This window comes from Lithobates pipiens, unplaced genomic scaffold (assembly GCF_037356315.1).
Source record: "Lithobates pipiens isolate NorthernLeopardFrog02 unplaced genomic scaffold, aLitPip1_a1.2 Scaffold_1, whole genome shotgun sequence".
Classification (NCBI taxonomy): domain Eukaryota; kingdom Metazoa; phylum Chordata; class Amphibia; order Anura; family Ranidae; genus Lithobates; species Lithobates pipiens.
The window spans coordinates 126,167,148-126,187,300 of NW_027507685.1; the positions used below are offsets into that span (position 1 = coordinate 126,167,148).

At 43.4% G+C, this 20,153-nt stretch overlaps 1 protein-coding gene across 5 annotated transcripts in view; it reads left to right on the forward strand.

Annotated features, from left to right (window-relative positions):
* LOC143974610 (uncharacterized) overlaps nt 1–20,153 on the forward strand; it is a 211,451-nt gene that overhangs the window by 81,890 nt on the left and 109,408 nt on the right. The window contains exon 1 of one of the 5 annotated variants that reach the window (XM_077476187.1): nt 8,122–8,273. The exons of 3 other annotated variants lie outside the window; for them this stretch is intronic. The gene's annotated coding sequence lies outside the window, so the exon portion shown is untranslated. Of the gene's footprint in view, nt 1–8,121; nt 8,274–17,318; nt 17,406–20,153 lie in introns of those variants that run through there. One more of the 5 variants, XM_077476196.1, reaches the window with a different exon arrangement.

Here is a 20,153-nt window from a genome sequence, read left to right on the forward strand (position 1 = left end):
TTAAAAAAAAAATGTAATTTTTTTTTAACTTACCAGAAACTCCTGTAGCTAGGCAGTCTTTCTAATCTGCCTCTTCCTATTCCGCGGGGCTTCCTCCTCTTCGGTGAGCGGCCCCGTTGCCTTCTGGGGCATGTGTGTGTCCCAGAACACAAACGGAGCCATTCACAAAGCGTCGCGTGACTCGTCCATGAGCAGTAGGAAACGGGCAGTGAAGCTGCTAGGCTCCACTGCCTCTTTCCCTTCGTTAAGATGGCGGCGCCACTAGCTGATCCGATGGATGGATCGGCCTAGGGGTGGCCGACATTAATGGGCATCACTGATTGGCATGCATTATTGTTTGGCACTGATTGGCATCCATCAGTACAAAACAATGCAATACAATGTTGCTTATCAGTGCCCATCCGTGCCACCTATCAGTGCCCATCTGTGCCACCTATCAATGCCCATGCATGCCCATCTGTGCCGCCTATCCATGCCCATTCATGCCGCCTATCCATGCCAATCTGTGCCAGCTATCAGTGCCAATTTGTGCCACCTATCATATGTCCTATATGCCACCTATCATATGAATATGGTAGTACCTATAAAGTGCCACTTCTTGGGGGTTTCTCCATTTTCTTTGCCACCTATCAGTGTCCATCCGTGTCGCCCATCAGTGCCCATCAGTGCCCATCAATGCCACCTCAATAGTGCCACTTCATTGGTGCCAGCTCATCAGTGGCGCCTTATCAGTGCCCGTCAGTGCAGCCCCATCAGTGCCCATCAGTGAAGGAGAAAACGTACTTATTTACAAAGTTTTGAAACTGAAACAAAAAAAATTTTTTTTTTTCAAAATGATCGGTCTTTTTTTATTTGTTTAGCAAAAAATAAAAACCGTAGAGGTGATCAAATACCACCAAAAGAAAGCTCTATTTGTGGGGAAAAAATTATAAAAATATAATTTGGGTACAGTGTAGCATGACCGCGCAATTGTCATTCAAACTGCAACAGCGCTGAAAGCTCCAAATTGGTCTGGGCAGGAAGGTGTTTAAGTGCCCAGTATTGAAGTGGTTAATGGTAAACACAGATCCCACATTCACGCCACCTCCTGGTAAGAACGCTGATCAATAAAGCCACAACCTCCGTCTGGTATTTACAAAGATCACATCATAAGGCATACAGGAAAAGAATGCCTCAAATCAATAAATGAACATAGGGGCGGGTACCATCATCCTTATATTAATAGTGATGAAGTATGGGGGAAGTATTTCAGGGTCTACTCCAAAAAATGCCTCATGACAAAGAAATTTTATGGACTTCAATTGTCCAATCTCGGATACCCCCAAGATTGGACAATTGAATATAAAAATTATATTTTATTGTATAAACACAACTTAATACACATTAATACGAATCACATATAAAAACATAATTGCATACAGGATAATACATTCTTTAACCGCTTAACCCCTGGAAGAGTTTACCCCCTTCCTGACCAGAGCACTTTTTGCGATTCGGCACTGCGTCATTTCAACTGACAATTGCGTGGTCGTGCGACGTTGCACCCAAACAAAATTGACGTCCTTTTTTTTCCCACAAATAGAACTTTCTTTTGTTGGTTTTTGCTCACTTCTGCGGTTTTTATTTTTTGCACTATAAGCAAAAAAAGAGTGACTATTTTGAAAAAAAAAACATTATTTTTTACTTTTTGCTATATTATTATTATTATTATTATACAGGATTTATATAGCGCCGACAGTTTACACAGCGCTTTACAACATTAGGGCAGACATTATAATGATATACAATTCAAAACAGGGGGAATCAGAGGGTCCTGCTCGTTAGAGCTTACAATCTATGAAGAGCTATAATAAATATCCCCCAAAAATATATATATAAAAAGATTTTTTTCCTCAGTTTAAGCCGATATGTATTTTTCTACATATTTTTGGTAAAAAAAAAAAAAAATCGCAATAAGCGTTTATTGATTGGTTTGCGTAAAAGTTATGGCTTCTGCAAAATAGGGGATAGTTTTATGGCATTTTTATTATAATTTTTTTTTTTTTACAAGTAATGCCGGTGATCAGAAATTTTTATCAGGACTGTGACATTATGGCGGACACAGTGGACACTTTTGGCACGATTTTGAGACCATTCACATTTATACAGTGATCAGTGCAATTAAAAATGCATTGATCACTGTGTAAATCTGACTGGCAGTGAATGGGTTAACCACTAGGTGGCACTGTAGGGGTTAAGTGTGTCCTAGGGAGTGATTCTAACTGGGGAGGGGTTGTGTGTGACACGACACTGATCACCGCTCCCGATTACAGGGAGCTGTGATCAGTGTCAGTGTTATTAGGCAGAACGGGGAAATGCTTGTTTACATTAGCATTTCCCCGTTCTTCCTCTCCGTGAGACAATCACGGGTACACCCGCGGACTCTATGACCCGCTATCACGCTCACAGAGCTCCCGGTAGGCGCGCATGCCCGTAAGCCATCTCTTAAAGGGCAACGTACAGGTATGTGATTCTGCCTGTACGTGCCCATCTGCCGCAGTATATCTGCGCGGCACGGTCGGGAAGCAGTTAAGGAAATATAATGAAATGGGAACATGCGCAGCTTGGCTTAGAAAGTAGAGATTAGAAATATCTGCAATCCTCCTGACAGTTAAAGTAGGGCATGTAGATAAGCAATCAATGTTTTTGATAAATAATTGGCAGCAATAAAACCAGTGCGGTATGGCGGGTGGGTCCCTGAGCACAGGATGTGGGTGGAGAAGTCCCCTTAGATTTCCTGTTGACAGGTTGCTCGATGCTCCCCTGCAGCTGGAACAAAGCCACAAACTGCTGTTGTCATTCTTATGCTTTCGAGTTTAATAACCAGCACTAATATTAGCAGACACTTCTGTGCTTTACTAAACCTGTACCAGGAACAACTGAATTGCCATCAGTCCTGAAATCCTCGGGACAGCCCCAATTTTTAAAGACATGTTCTTGCAAGTAATCATCCTTGGTCCTGATTCCTGGCATCCAAACCCAATTGTACTATAAATTTCTTCTTTTAGCAGTATTAAACCCTAAAACTAAAATATAATATACTGCAGCTTAGATATATGGTGGCTATATTCTTTTTTTTTTTTTTAGGATGTGTTTTCTGTTTTTTTAATTAATTTTTTTTAATGTGGCCATTCTTTTTTTTTATTTTATTTTTTATTTTTATTTTTATTTATTTTTTTAGGAATAATTTCCTGTTTTTTTAATCGGTTAATGTGGCCAGTAACAGCCTTCATGTCTTAGGGTGTCTGCACTCTGGATGGAGGAGCAATGGAGACACCCTTGGACAGCAGCAGCAGTCTGTAGAGAGGGTCGTATTAGATGTATTCACAGATTTTATATATATATATATATATATATGGACTTCAATAAGCGTATATTGATGGGTTTGCTCAAAAGTTATAGCGTCTACAAACTATGGTATATACTGGAATTAAAAAAAATAATTATACTAGTAATGGCAGCAATCAACAACTTCTAGCGGGACTGTGATATTGTGGCAGACAATCAGACACTAACTGACACGTTTGACACTTTGTGGGAACCAGTGACACTAATACAGTGATCAGTGCTGAAAATATGCACTGTCACTGTACTGGGAATGTAATGACACTGGCTGGGAAGAGTTAAACATCTAGGTCGAACAAAGGGTTAAACGTGTGCCTAACCAGTGTTTTTGTGTGTTGTTTTTACTAAGAGATCTGCTGGATTTTCTTTCTCTGCCTTGCAGGGAAAGAAAATCCAGCAGATCCTTGCTGACAGAACAGAGCTCTGTTTATATAGGCAGAGCTCTGTTCTGTGTCTCTCCTCAGCCGATCAGTAGGTGCTGGTAGACATCCATTGGCCGACACCCGCTGATCGGCTTGTGCTGTGTCTAATCGCAGCACAGCCACAGTGCCGGCTGCACTCGTCCCCTACCCGGAAGTGCTGGATCATATACTAGGTATGTGATCCAGCACAGGAGAGCCTTGCCTAAAAGAATAAAATGAATGCACCCACCACATCTAAGAATTTCTAAGCTGCAATATAATACATTTTAGTTTTTTGGGTTTATTTTAAAGTACGTTTCATCCATCTTTTCATGTTTAGATCATGATGGATCATAAGCATGGTGTGCAAGATGTCAGAATTGCTAGCGGTTTTTGGGGGTGTATCAAATGACTGTATAACTGGTGTGAATACATTCATTTTGGGAAAGGCTCATAACAACATCTCCACAAATGTATCTTCCTTTAGGATAGCCGTCTTTTCTGATAGATGACTGGAGGTAACCCAACATCCTCCTAGGTCAGCCTTTCTTAACCTATTTTACCACAGAGGAACCCATATGATCATTTTTAGGTCTTGAGGAAACCCTTACTGAAACCAATTTATTGGGTAGTCATTGGGAAAAATGTCTCTTAGATTGGTGGTCAGTAGGAAAAGTTCAACCCTACAGTGGTGGTAAGAATTCCACCCTTTACGAACGGTTAAATTCAGAATTTCTTTCATACTTCTGGCTTTGCCAAGTGGCAATGACCCTGGAACTGTGGCTACAACATCAGATGGGAAGTCAATCAACCACACCTCTAGCAACCTCTGGAGGAACCCTGGTTGAGTATGGCTGTCCTAGGTAGAACTGTGAAATAACCCAACAATTTTGGGACAATGGTATAGCCATGCTTGGAGGACCCATTTCCAATCCTTTGTGTATGACCATAGAATTTGACGCAGTTACCAGAACTATAAATATGTTTATTTTTCCAGTTAGCCAGCATGAACATTACATCTCTCATTACGTCCATGAACTATGGCCCATGGGCCACATCTTACCCCCTACAAGACTTTATCTGGCCCACGGCTAGGGTGCTCAGTGTGTACAGAATGAGGTCGCAGGCCATTAGGAGAAGTTTGGAGTTTCTTTTTTAACTGCCCCCTGAACTCTCCTCTATGTTATCTTATCAGTACATGTACACAGGGTCGTTTACAGTAGTTTCTAGGCAGTTGAGTTTAGAGGCATTTTTTGGAACACAAAGAAATGCATTCAGAAGCTGAGTTCACGGGCATTTGAAGCACCAAACGTGGCTAAAATGCATATAGCCCCTTGTTGTTTACAGGCGTTTTCATTTTTGGCTTTTTTTAAAAGAAATTAAAAGATTGTTTTTTAAAACGCTTCTAAATGCAAACGCAGCAAAACGCCACAAAACGCGGCATGTAAACATGGCAAAACAGACGTTTTAAACGTGGGTTTCTATCTGTTGAGTTAAATTGTTCAGGAGAGGTTGTAAAAATGTGTCGTGTACATGAAGCCTAAAAGCCAGCCCATGATCTCTGCTTCTCCCCACCCAACTCCTGCCCCAGAATTCAAAAAAGGAGAGCACTTTCTCCATCCAGACCTTCTCGCCTCTGGGCTCACTTTGCTGATGAAAGTGGAACTCTTATGGGGACCCTAATGTAGGGCAAAACTCTGATTAAAGGGAGGACTCTGATGGGAACCTTAAAGTTGTAAACACTTACATATACCCAGTGAAGTGACTGGCCTCAGTTGATACATAGAGATGAGAAAAAGTTTGGAGACCCCTGCTTTACATCATTAACTGCTTACTGTATTACATAGATATATACGGCGGCAAGGCTGCGCCGATTCCATACTAGGTACGTGATCTGACACTTCCGGGTAGGGGGTGACGATTAAACACAACAGATGTCGATCAGCGGGTGGCGGCCAATAGGTCACCACCGACACCCACCGATCATCATGAATTTACACAGGACAGAGTCCTGCCTATGTAAACATGGCAGAGCCCTGTCCTGTCAGCAGGGAAGTAATGGATTTTCTTTCCCCGCAAAGCAGGGAATAAAATCCATTACAAGCACCACACACTGTACGCCAAAATACTGGTTAGGCACACAGTTAATCCTTTGATCACCCCTGATGTTTAACCCCTTACTCAGACAGTTTCATTAGTACAGTGACAGTGCATATTTTTACTTTAATAGTATCACTGGCTCCCAAAAAGTGTCAGTTAGGAGTTTATTTACCAAGCTACAAGCTAGAGCGGGCAAAGTTAGTCACAGTTCTGCAGAGAAACCAATCAGCTTCTAGGTTTAATTGCTAAAGCTTAATTAAACAAGCTGAGGTTAGAAGCTGATTGACCCATTGCAGAATTGGGACTAATTTTGCACTCTCTAGCTTTAGTAAATAAACCCCTTAAAGTCCGAATGTCCGCAATATCGCAATCCTGCTATAAGTTGCTGATTTCTGCAGTTACTAGTAAAAATAAATAAAAATTCCAATATGTAGCCCGTAGTTTGTGGGCACTATGGGGGTAATTTACGAAAGGCAAATCCACTTTGCACTACAAGTGCAAAGTGCACTTGGAAATGCAGTCGCACTCTCACCTAGCAGTAAAAAAGGTTGCTGGTTCGTATCCCAAACATGGCACTACCTGCCTGGAGTTTGCATGTTCTCCCAGTGCCTGCGTGGGTTTCCTCCGGGTACTCCGGTTTCCTCCCACAATCCAAAGACATGCAGGTAGGTTAATTGGTTTCTGTACAAAATTGGCCCTAGTATATGAATGGGGACCTTGGATTGTAGGCTCCTTGAGGAGAGGGACAGATGTGAGCGTGCAATGTACAGGTATAGGGACAATTGTAGACACACACTCAGGTTGAACTGGATGGACTGGTGTCTTTATTCAACCTTACTAACTATGTAAATATGTAACTATGACATGCAAGGAAAATAAACAGAATTTTTGCTTGCACATGACATAATCAGCAGAGCTTCCCCTCATTTCAGATCTACCCCTTAGATTTATAGCGACTGCACTTCCAAGCGCACTTTGCACTTGTAGTTTGCACTTTGCGCTTGTAGTGCAAAGTGGATTTGCCTTTCATAATAACCCCCATGTGGTTGATTTACTAAAGACAAATAGACTGAGCACTTTGCAAAGTGCAGTTGCTCTAGTGCTTATTAAATGAGCAGAAGCTCTGCTGACTTCCTTCATCCAATCATGTGCAAGCAAAAAAGCTGTTTTTTATTTTTCTTTTCCTAGCACGTGATTGGGTATTCTTTGCAAAGTGAAGCTTCACTTCATTTAGTAAGCTCTGGCGCAAATGCACTTTACGTACTTCATTACTTATTTATTACTTATTTACTTAGTTACTTTACTTTATTTGCCTTTAGTAAGACCCCTTTCACACTGGGGGCGTTTTGCAGGCGCTATAGCGTTAAAAATAGCGCCTGCAAACCGCCCTAAAACAGCGGCTCCAGTGTGAAAGCCCGATGGCTTTCACATTGGAGCGTTGCGCTGGCAGGGCGTCAGAAAAAGTTCTGCCAGCAGCTTCTTTGGAGCGGTGAACTTCAGCGCTTCCCATTGAAATCAATTGGGCAGCGCTGTCATTCCGGCGGCTAAACGCTGCAGTGGTGGTGTTTTGTGGGCGGATTTCACCCCTTTTTGGCCAAATAGCGCTGTTAAAACAACGGTAAAGCGTCACTTTACCGCTGACGCCGGTGGCGGCACAGTGTGAAAGGAGTCTAAATGAACCCCTATATCTTCAGCTCAAACCAATCAATATACGTTTAACCAAAAACATGTAGCAGAATACATATTGGCCTAAATTTATCAAGACCTTCGTTTTTTGTTTTATAGCAGAAAGTAAAAAATATTGTTTTGTTTTTTTCAAAATTGTCGGTCTTTTTTTTTTTTTGTTTGTTTATATTGCAAAAAATAAAAACCACAGAGGTGATAAAATACCACCAAATATCTATTGGTGGGGGGAAAAAAAAAAAGGACATCGATTTTATTTGGGCACAGTGCCTAATGACAACGCAATTCTCAGTTAAAATAACGCAGTGCCGTATCGCAAAAAATGGCCTGGTCGTGAAGGGGGGGGTAAATATTCCGGGGATCAAGTGGTTAAACACGGGTGCTTTGAGACTTTTTTTTTTTCCCTCTCTCCGGTGCTTATGCAGTCACAGGCTATTAGAACCATAATTACAAGACACCAGGAAGCTTTATTTGATGTCGTCTGCAATAGAAGACAGTTGTGCAAGCTCCTTCCTGATGTAAGTCATTCACAGGCAGCATGCAAGGTTGTCTTCCGCCTGTTTTGGTCAGTGCCTGTGCAGAGCAATGAGCTGACATCAGCATCTGCCTCTACAGCAGGAGACACACACAGCCTGACGGGAGCCCGGCCAGCATCCTCTCTCCAGGCAACCATCCTCCCCGCTGCATCGCTACCCACACAGCAAGGTCAGCCCGCAATGCTTCATAATTCATCTAGAAATAGCTGCACATTACAATTTTGTCTTGCAATCCTCTAATCAATCCATCTAGAGAGTGATAGGCCTGCAAAGCGAGCATAATCCTGCAGGCTGCTAATTGCCTGCAATGGTTGTACCCAGCTAATGCATCCTACGTACCTGTAAAAAAAAAAAATCAACACCTGCAGGCTGATAGAAGGGTATAGGAAAACATTTAAGGGGGCAGTACAAGATCAACTGATTTCATGGTTATGGCTGATGGGCACGCATCGCCGACTGGATGCTTTAAGAGTACCTGTATTGCAGCAAGAAATGTAATGTCTTTATTGGAGATGGGCAAGACACTTTGCTCTTTCGGGGACAAAAGTTTTAGTGAATTTTGCATGCTACTAAGTAAACCTGTATTCCGGGCAGACCTAGCAATGTATCAGGTGTGTAGAAAGCAACGTCAGTCTGGCCATACACTAGTAGGATTCTGCTGAAAAAAAGAACATTTGTTCGATATTACAGTGATTAGTAGGGTCAAATCGATGTTCGTTTCCAACCGCAGTGATGAGAAAAATCAAAATAGCAGGACGGAAACATTTTCTCAAATTTCTAAATGTGTATGTGGTTTTCATTTGGAAAATTACATTAAAGCGGTAGTAAACCGCCGAATTGGATTAAAAAGAATGTTTCCAGCTCGGCAATTACATAATGCGCTAGTATGAATTGTGTACTAGCGCATTATGAATTACTTAAGCTGGCCATACACCAAAAAATGTTCTTATTCAATTTTTTTTCTAGAGTTAAATTCAACTATGTAGTGCAAGGGCCTGCCTGATTGTATACAAATTGAAAGTGTTTAGGTGTGACCTCATATTATATGGTTTTGGTAAATCTAAAGGAACGTTGTACAAGAATATTGTATAATGTATGGCCAGCCTTACCTTAGAAAGAAGCCCTCCAGCAGTGCGATGTCGCCGCTGAGAGCGCCTCCATCACTACTACCCAGTCTTTCTTCCAAGTTCGTGTGCTCCGCCAGCTTTAATGGTCCAGCGGGAGTTACAGCTTGAATGGCTGAGCGGGTATGCCGTTCCTTCAGAGGGCATGCGCCAATGATGTCACCAGTTGGCAAAAGAGCAAATATCTCCTATGAGGTGCATGTTTAGAATATCTTCATTTTACCTACAAGTAAACTTTATTATAAGCTTACCTGTAAGTAAAAATCACAAAGCGGCTTTACTACCACTTTCATTTCAAAACTTTCGAACAAAACCGAATGTACTGAGGATCACGGCCAACATTAAGCCTGCTATGGCCTTCTCAATACTGCTGCTGTGTGTGTGTGTGTTTTTTTTTTTTTTATATAGTTATAATGTGCTAGTATCCACCACAACTTACCTGAAAACGATGCCCTCCAGCACCACGCTGTCGTCGCTGAGAGGGCTTCTATCAGCTGGTTTTACAGTACCTATAGGTAAGGCTTATTATAGGCTTGCCTATATTTAAAAGCCAGAGATGGAAGTTTACTCCAACCAAAGAAAATCATTTATGCAAAAATATTGACTTTCTAAAAGCTGGTATAGGGTTATGCACAGGGGCGGACTGACCATTGGGCCACTCGGGCACTGCCCGAGGGCCCCGAGCCACTAGGGGGCCCCATCAGGGTTGCCAGCCTCAGTAAAACCAGGGACAGTATGTAAAAATCAGTGTTTTTTTTTCTTTACATCTGTCTCTGAAATGTCCCTTACCGACATCCTTTTGGTCTAAAAATCCTGAGATTATAGCTGCCCCACCTCTCCAGTACCTTCTCAGCCAATAGAAACATGTCTGTGTGTACTGTGTGATTGTATACTGTGTGTGTGTATACAGTGTGGCCCCATAATCTCGGATTGCCTGAGGGCCCCATAATCTCCTATTGCCCAGGGGCCCCATGAGTTGTCAGTCCACCCCTGGTTATGCAACCCCCCTTCATTCCCTTACATGGCAATGCTTGGGCCTGGTGATAGGTCGCTTAGGCGCAAAGAGTCATGCCGCGTACACACGATCGGAATTCTCGTCGGAAAAAGCTGGTTTTCCCGACGGAATTCGGACGGAATTCAGCTCAAGCTGTCTTGCCTACACACGGTCACATCAAATTCCGATCATTTATAACGTGGTGATGTACAACACGTACGACGTGACTAGAAAAAGGAAGTTCAATAGTCAGTAGCCAATAGCTTCCGTCTCGTAGTTGAATCTGAGTATGCGTGATTTTTGGCATGTCGGAATTGCATACACACGATCGGAATTACCGATAGAAAGTTTTTCCGTCGGGAAAATTGAGAACATGCTATCAATTTTTGGCTGGCGGAAATTCAGACAGCTAAATTCCGATGGAGCATACACACGGTCGCATTTTCCGATGAAAAGCTCTCATCTGTCTTTTCTGGCCAGAATTCCGACCGTGTGTACACAGCATTACATAGAGGGCCGGAGGATGTGATGATCACATGTTGCCCATGAAAATTTGTGGGGTTCCAGAAACAGACTGGGCTAAAGGAACAAGGAAAGATCAGTTAAGCTGGTACCTGCTGTATATTGGCTATTGTATTCTGCTGGGTTTGCTTTCACTCAAGTTTCCTTGTGTCCCTTCATGCTTTTACCATAATGTTAGGTTGTGGGGAGCTAGATGTAACAGCCCCAGCTGGTAATAAAGCAGAACTAAACCACCATTTTTTTTTTATAGGTGCACATTGGTGGTTTCCTTCATATACCGCACCACACATCTAGAAAAACGATGCCAGCCCCCCTCCCCCCCACCGATGCTTCCATCTTTGCCCAGTCCTCTACTTGGTTTGAAGTCTTTGGCCTCTGTAGTTGCTGGGCCAGGATTATGTAACTCCTGCACATGCACACAGGAGTTACTTCATCTCGGCACAGAACCATGCCAAGGCTGTACACTGAGTTTCACGTGTGCTGACAGGCAGAAGCATTTATGACAGGCGAGACATCAAAAGTTTAACTGTCAGTATTTTGCTTTAAAAAACGAGTTTACTTTCACATTAAAGGTTTTTTTTTTTTTAAATAACAAACATGTCATACAATGGTTTTGCACAGAGCAGTCCCGATCCTCCAGGCCCCTCCCTCCTACCTAGTGCCCCCATAGCAAGCAGCTTGCTATGGAGGCACCTGAGCAGGCTCACTCCTGAGCTGCTGCACTGAGTGTCCATTCACAGATTGTGGCTTGGCCCTGCCCCACCCCTGCTCTCCCATCATTGGCTCACTGGTAGTGATTGACCGTATCGGAAGCCAATGGCTACCACTGCTGTCTCAGCCAATGAGGAGCGAGAGACCCAGGAGAGCCGAACTCTCGTGCACATCACTGGATCGAGATGGGGCTCATCTAAGAATTAGGGGTGCTAGCAGGACTACTGCACACAGAAGGTTTTTTTTACCTTCATGCATAGAATGCATGAAGGTAAAAAACCTTGAGTCTTTGCAATCACGTTAAGCACTTCAATACATCAGCAAATGCTTTGACAACTGAATTTCCTTTAAGCTGCATGCAGTGCACAGTGAGGCTGGACTCATTATATATGTGTTGACACATTTTAAAAATGCACTTGCATTGATTTCATTGATCTGCAATTTATTAATGTATTGCGTTGTAGTCCTTAATGCATGCTACAACACACTGTGACATATTGTAGTGTTTTGTATCAGATTGCATGTTCCATTTTCACCCAATATACATCAGTGCAGCGTATTTGTGTGAATCAGGTCTGTAGAATACAATGGATTTCAGCTTATCGTTGTGCTGGACCTGCATTTAGCAACTCAATGGACTCAGTGTGCATGGGCTCTGGCAGAATGTTTTAGTGATAGCACTTCAGAGGCCCGTGTGAAGGTTCAGAGTCTGGTAGACGGCAGCTTCTGATTTTTTTTTTTTTTTTTTGGATCAAACTTTTTTTATTGCAAGAAAAATCGGTAACTGAGTTACAATAAGAAGGTAAACATATCCCTCCACAGCTGAATTGTACAGATTCACAGTGTATGCACATATGATGCAGTTACCTAGTATCAGGTACATATAAACTTGTTTTTAGTAGAACTTAGAACAAACAAAAAAAAGACGTAGGAGTGAAATAAAGAAAGAATAAGAAAAAAGAAAGGGCTCCTTCCTCCAGGCTTGTCCATAGGCCTATTTACCACATGAGTTATCATCTACACAGCATATGCATTGTAGGAGAGGCCTCAAGCTCAGCAGGAGATCCTATCAACAGTGTAAGAGTCTATAACCACGGCAGTCTATCCATTATTAGCTGGGGGGGGGGGGGGAGCAAGGTTGGGGTTATCCAATCAAATCTGCCATATAAGGTTGAATTGTTAGATGCATTTCGGTGTCGGTATGCCAACTGTTCCTTAAGGAGGAGAGAATTGACTTATGCAATCCACTGGGCCTTTGTAGGCACATTGGACGCCAGCCAGTAGCATGCTATGAGTTTTCTGGCCAGATATAATAATCTAGTTACCATTGTATAGATGCCTTTTGGATACACTTCAGTGTCAACTGATCCCAGGAGGCACACCAGTGGCGCATGGTATGTCTGTTTGTGCCACAGCAGATACAGTCTGTGTGACCTCCGTCCAATATCTGGTAAGCTTCGGGCAGTGCGATATCATGTGTATAAAGTCTCCCCTGTGGATGGCACATTTAGGGCATAGGGGAGAGTCTCTTCTACCCCATTCATATAATTGTATAGGTATACGTTAGGACCTATGTAGTATGAATAATTGTGAGGCCGCGTACACACGGGCGGACTGTCTGACGGACTTGGTCCGCTGAAACGTGTTTCAGCGGACAGTCCGCTCGTGTGTGGGCTTCAGCTGACTTTTTCAGCGGACAGTCTGGCGGACTAAGTCTTTCGGAATTTCCGTAATATTGTCCGTCCAAACTTGGTTTCAGCGGACAGCCTGCTCGTGAGTAGGCAAGTTGGACGGACTAAGTATGGCGCATGCTCAGAAAGGATTTACACGGCCGAAGGTTGCATTGCAGTGTATTGGACGTCGTATTTCTAGTCCCATCGTACGTGCTGTACACGTCATCGCGCAAGCTTTCAGCGGACTGTCTTTTCATCGTGTGTGGTCAAGTCCGTTCATTCAAAAGTAGGACGGACTGTCTGTCGGATTGTCTGACGGACTTAGTTGGACGGATAGTCCGCCCGTGTGTACGCGGCCTGAGAGTTTGAGATGCCGAGAGTAACACCACTGGAATTGATTCCAGGGCCATATTCCACTGGTCCCCGTCTATGCTTCCTACTTCCATGGACCAGTGCATTCTACATTTAAGTAGGGCAGAATTCTGTATTGTAGATACTAATGTAGAGTAAGCTTGTGATATCATACCTTTGCTGTTATTTGCCTGTAGGACCTCCTGTATCAGGAAAGATTTAGTGATATTTAAACTAACAGTCCGTGTCTGGGTTTGTAACGCATGCCTAAGTTGGAGGTATTGGTAGAATTGTTTCCGTGTTAGAGAAAATCCCCTGCATAAATTTTCAAATGATTTAAGTACATTACTATCATATAATTGTGTGAAGAACCATATCCGTATTGTTAACCAAAGGGAGAAACCTTGTAGTTTATATCAGGGTAGTTGGGATTGTTCCAGATGGGAATAAACGCCATTGGACCATCTATGGTTAGTGCTCTTTTAACTGCCTTCCAAACCTTCTGGAGTAGTATTGTTGTCAGGGAGGACGAAGGGATAGCCGGCAGAACCATCTCCAAGTGAGAGCCAGCTGTTAATATGGGATTGGTGGGGGACACCAGTTGCATATAAGGGTCATCGGAATAATCATGGAGATCCCAACCTGCAAGCTGTTGCAGCTGCAATGCTAAAAAGTACATCTTAAAATGCGGTACCGCACCCCCCCCCGTCCTTGCCAAATTTTAGGGTTGTCAGGTTGATACGGGCCCTACCTCTTTTCCATATAAGATCACAAAATTGGGAGTCAATCTTCTTGAACTGTTTGTTGGGAATCCACATAGGAGAATTGTGGAAAATATATAAGAGCTGCAGTGCCCAGATCATTTTAATCAGGTTTACCCGCCCTACCACTGATAGCGGAAGTTTACACCATCCCTGACATTTAACACGTTGTTTGTCCAATAAGGGGGCTAGGTTAAGTTTCAAGTATTCAGTAGGGTCCAGCGATCTCATTACTCACAGATATTTATAATTGTTAACAATGGCAATTTGGGACGCCTCTGTAGAGAGAGGTGATACTAGTGGATCAAGGGGTATAATTACGGATTTGTACCAAATAATAGTAAATCCAGACAATTCACCAAATGTAATAATGGTTGCCATCAGGGTCCGCAGCGAGCCACTGGAATCTGCCAGATATAGTAGGGCATCATCAGCGTAGAGGGACTACTTGTCCTCCAGCTCGCTCCTATGGAATCCCACAATGTCCCTTTTAATGCAAATTAACATGGCAAGTGGCTCCACTGCTAGTCCAAATAAAAAGGGGAGATAAACTGGCAGCCCTGATGAGTACCCGGTGTAACTTGAAGGGCAATGAGAGGGTATTATTAACTCGGACCCTGGCCCGAGGTTCTGAGTAAAGTACTTTCACCCAGTTGATAAAGCCTTGGCAGCATCCAAGGACAGAATGTGCCCTACCCCCCCCCCCCCCCCCGGTGTTATCTACTGGAGTTTGAATATTAAGGAAGAGGCTTTGGTGATCATGATTGATCATGGTGTACCAACTGCCCAACAACTCCCAAGAGCCTGTTAGTAAGGACCCTAGCTAGCAGCTTGAAGTCAATATTAAGCAGCGAAACAGAGCGGTAAGAATCCAGTATCTGTCTATCTTTACCTGGCTTGGGGAGGACCAAAATAATGGCCTCCTTCATCAGGTAGGTGACCCGTTTACAATTTGTAAGAGAACAAAAAGAAAACCAAAATCATAGTTCCAGGTCAACAGGACCCAAGTAATCATAGGATATCCCTCAACATGAGGGGGGCAAGTCCGCTCAGGACCAGGTTGCTGGGGGGCAATAATGTAGCCCGAGGGGCAAATAGACCAGGTGGCTGGTGTCAAACTTAACTGCTTAAAAGATGTCCCAGAACATAGTAAGTTAGCTGTGTAGTGTGGAGTGGGTGCAATAGATCGACCTCCCCTGCAAGATTAGTAATAGAGGAGTTGCAGACAGTGACCACTGCCAGTATATCTCTGGGGGTTGGTTCAGGATCATTATCATTATTGTCCTGCATGCTGGGTGCCACCATATTGGATGTCTGTGTGGGTGGATTAGCCAGGATCAGAGGAGTATCATCCACATCCCTGGTATTCTCCTCCAGATCATGTCGGCCAAGCCCTGGGGTAGGTGGTGTATCTTTTCCCCATTTAGAGAAGAGACGCTAGGCTTCTTCCTTAGCCAAACGGGGCATGAGGCCGCCATCTTGGATTGGGGCATCTAGCGGGACTCGGGGGGGGGGGGGGGGGGGGCCTTATCCATGTCTAGACTGGGGCACAAAAATAGCCTTTTAGCATGCTCCGTGGTGCTCAGAGGTCTCGGTCCCGGGGCTGCTGATCGCAGGATGGTGGTGCAATAGCTCGGATTCTGCAGAATGATTGGCGGAGCAAACGGCTGCACGTCCTCTTACATGCCTCGCTCTGCCACGCCCGCTGATTTATTTATTTTTTTAAATGCAGAGCTCAGTTACTCTTTTGTCTTGGGTGCACAGTGTACTATATTTTTGTTTCTAAAATAAAAGGTTCAGACACATCAGTCTGACAAATTTTTTTTTCTAATTAAAAAATAAATAATGTAGTGCCCTCCTAGTTTAGAGTAGGCTGCTAGGCAAATTTAGTTTAGCTCCACTGTAATTAGTGGAGCAGGGGTGGATTGCTTAGGACTGCTCAGTGTTTCACAGACTGCTGCTCTGTTACTCCCCCCTGTCTTCTAGAGATATCCAGAATAAAGTAGGAGGACAGAGTCTGTGGTCTGAATATTTATGGAAGTCCAGCCAGTCCCTGAGGAGGTGTGCCCAGGAGGTAGAGGAAGAGCCCATAAATAGTCCGAGGCCTGAGTCGCAAGGGAGAGAGAGTTCCTAGATCCAGTTCTGCAGGAGAGCCCTGTTGAGGGGCTCTGCTCCTTTGGCCAGAAGCCTGGAACAAAGCAGCCTAAAGACACCAGGGTCCCAGCTTGGTTTAGCTGGGGGGCTTATTCGCATATCCAGGCCAAGGATCCAGCTGGGTCAGAAGAGAGCTCATAGGGTGGAGCCAGGAGAAAGCTGTGGGAGAGAGCCCAAGTTGTCCAAAGGTGGTGTGAGTCTACATCTCCCTCACTGGTAATAGCCTGGTGGATATCATGTGGCTGAGTACAAGACCTCAGTGCTGCAAGGGTGACAGATTGGTGTTTTGAAACTCTGGGAGGAGTACAGGTCTTAGCTTAGAGATAGATACATAACTTTGTGGAATTTCAGCCAGAATTTACTCAGCACAGCCAGCATTTTTGCAGTATAGCCGGGAGTTGTACAGTGCAGCCAGAAGTTGTGCAAAACCGCCAGGACTTGTGCAGCACAGCCAGAAGTTAAGCGGTCCTCCACTTGTACAGTTCCAAGTTGTACAGTTCCAGGGTAGTCTCCCTTTCCCTATCCAAGTTCATTGTTCCCCCCAAAAAAAAAAAAATATATACCATTGGGATGATTTTTTTAGCCAGAGGAAGAATGCAGAAAATGCTGTATGCCTGGCTGTGTGTGCTCTAATGGGGGAAATAGGACTCAATCAGTGGCTGTTTAGGGGGTGCACTACAATAAACTGACCCAAAGCACAATAACTTCCCACTTCCAAACCTATCCTGCAGACACAATGGGATTGCACTGATAGTATTCACTTAATTAGTGCAGAGTGTTGGCTAAGAATAACTGCACACAATAGGAAGGAAGCCAAGCTACACAATAGGTATTACATAGATTGCAGCCGCCCCCAGGCTTAGTGATCACAATACAGCTCTAGTGGATTTCAACCTTTGCATACAATGACATCATATATCTGTGTGGAAGTGAAAATTCTGTTTTTCATGGCCTTGTTAGATGTGCTACGGACTCCAATGAGGTCTGAGAGATGCTGAAAACTTTAAACAAGTAAGTTTAGGGAAACTTGCTTAGATGGCAATTAAATTGTATCTATAGGCAAAACTTTTCTTTTTTAGGTTTTGAATGAATGGGAAAGGGTTGGATCCTCTGTTTTGTTTCTCTTGCTGTCTGTCTTCATTGGGAAGATATACTCAATCTATCTTCTATCAAAAAGTGATGGGAAATCACCATGAGAGCTCATCTAGAATGAGATGATTGCAATGACTCCATAGTTGTAATTACGTTTTGGTTGTCAGTGGGCGTGCAGCACAAATAAGTGAAAATGTAATTTACTTAGCTTAATTAACACAAATCTATAATACCGTATAGCCAAATATTTCACATTTTTATTCATCAGCCTAGGGTAACTGCTACCATTTTTTGCACCCCAGCTTCTATGTTTTTGTGTATAGTTGAGTCTCTTAGCCCTTGTACACACGGTTGGACATTCCGATGGAAAACGTCCGATCGGACCGTGTTGTCGGATAATCCGACCATGTGTGGGCTCCATCGGACTCTTTCCGTCGGAATATCCGACCGACAAGGTTTTAGAGCTGGGCTATAAAATTTTCCCACAGCATGATCCGATCAGACTTTGTCTGATCGTTTTTAGAGAATTCCGATCGGACAAAGTGCCACGCATGCTCAGATCAAATTCCTAGACCAAAGCTATTGGCTACTAGCCTGAACGTAGTCCGATCGTCAGGGCTGTCTTTAAGGCAGGGCAAAAGGGGCAGCTGCCCTGGGCCCTGTCATTGTTGTAGGGCCCAATGTAGCTGCCTCATACTTGCCAACTATCCCAGTTTAAATTTCCTTGTCCCTTGAAGTTTTAGCCCTGTTGTTGTGTACGGCTGACTCACCTGCAGACCTGTGTTTACATGTAAATAACTGGCATTCATATGCAAATAGCAGTGGCATTACTAAGCAAATAGCTGTGGCCAGCTGCATTGATATGTAAATAAAGGTGGCATTCATATGTATATCATGCTCCCCTGCAGTGAGAAGATGATGTGCTGTAACCTCTAGCAATCAGTGAGCAGTATTACTGTACAGTAATCTCTAGCAACTAATTAACAAGCAGAAATCATTTGCTGTAACCTCTAGCAACTAATCAGTGAGCCGTAATGTGTGCTGTAACTTCTAGCAACCAGTCAGTAAGCCGTAATGATATGCTATAACCTCTGGCAACCTATCACAATTGCTGCCTGATCTGATACAGTAAACTGATTTTAAGTCCAGCTTCTATTTATTGTATGTCTCAGAGCAGGTGGAGAGTGAAATTGCATGGGAGGGGGCCCCCAACAAAAATTTTTGCCCAGGGTCCAATCAATATTAAAGACGGCCCTGCCGGTCGTAACGAAAAAACGTTATCACGTTCAGAACGATCTGATTTTACGACAACTTTGTCCGACCGTGTGTATGCAACACCGGTTTCGGACAAAATCCGTCTGACAAAATCCAACGGATTTTGTTGTCGGAATGTCCGACCGTGTGTACAAGGGCTTAGTCTTATTTCCACATCGGAGGTATGGCTTTTTGGCCACAATTCTTCCATGAAGACCACTTCTGGCCAGACTTCTGCGGACAGTAGATATAGATGTACCTTGATCCCCCTGGTTTGGTTTGATGTTGAAGGGAAGTAAGCATGATGGGGTAGATTTACTAAAAGTAAAACACTTGGAATCTGGTACAGCTGTGCATAGTAGCCGATCGGCATCTAACGTCAACTTTTTCAATTAAGCTTTGGAAATAAAACCTGAAAGCTTTCTATGAAAGGTTTCTATGCCGAGCTGCACCGGAATTTGCACTCTCCACTCTTAGTAAATAACCTCCAATGCGTCTTTCACCTGCTGCATTAGGTTTCCTTGGCCGACTACTGCATCTACAGTCTTCAACATTGTCTGTTTCTTTGTACTTCTTCAAAAGAGCTTGGACAGCACATCTGGAAACCCCAGTCTGCTTTGATCTCTTTGCCTGGGAGAGACCTTGCTGATGCAGTATAGCTAACCTTGGGTCTTGTTATTGTTCTCCTTCCACCTTAGTAGCAGAGTTTGGCTGTTCCTCACCCAGTTTTAAGCCTCCTACACTGCTGTTTCTGTTTCAGTTAATGACTGTTTCAACCTACATGTAAGAAATGATGATCATTAGCACCTGCTTGGTATAATTGGCTAATCATACGTCTGACTCTAATCCTACAAAACCCCTGACTTTCTGCAAGTGTACAAAGGGTGCATGTGCAAAGCCTCATACGCACGATCGGACTTTATACAAACTTTCCCGTGGACTTTTGTACAAAGGGCGTTGCCCGTGAACTTGTTAAGCATACACACAACTTTTTCAGCCAACTTTGACCAAATCATGTGGTTTTTCTGCTCTTTACCGTCACCATTGGTCAACTTCTGCATTGTTTTCTGATCTTTTGCATTGCTTTTGAGTGTGTTTGTAAAGTCCGATGGTTTTCTGTACACAGGATCGGACTTTGCTCCATCGTACTTATGTTGTCAAAAAGTTAGTCTGCACACCCAACATTTGTCCGATGAAAACTGAAAAAGTTTTTCCAATGGAGCGTACACACAGTCGGATGTTACCTTAAAGCAGCTAATTTGCATGTTTGTTGTCAAAAAGTCTGATCGTGTGTAAGGGCCTTAAAAATCAATGCTAGTTTGAAGCCAACGGGTAGTCACACCAAATGTTGACTTGATTTAGAACTTAAAAAATAAACAATTAAAATATATATTTTTGAAAGCATGCTTACTT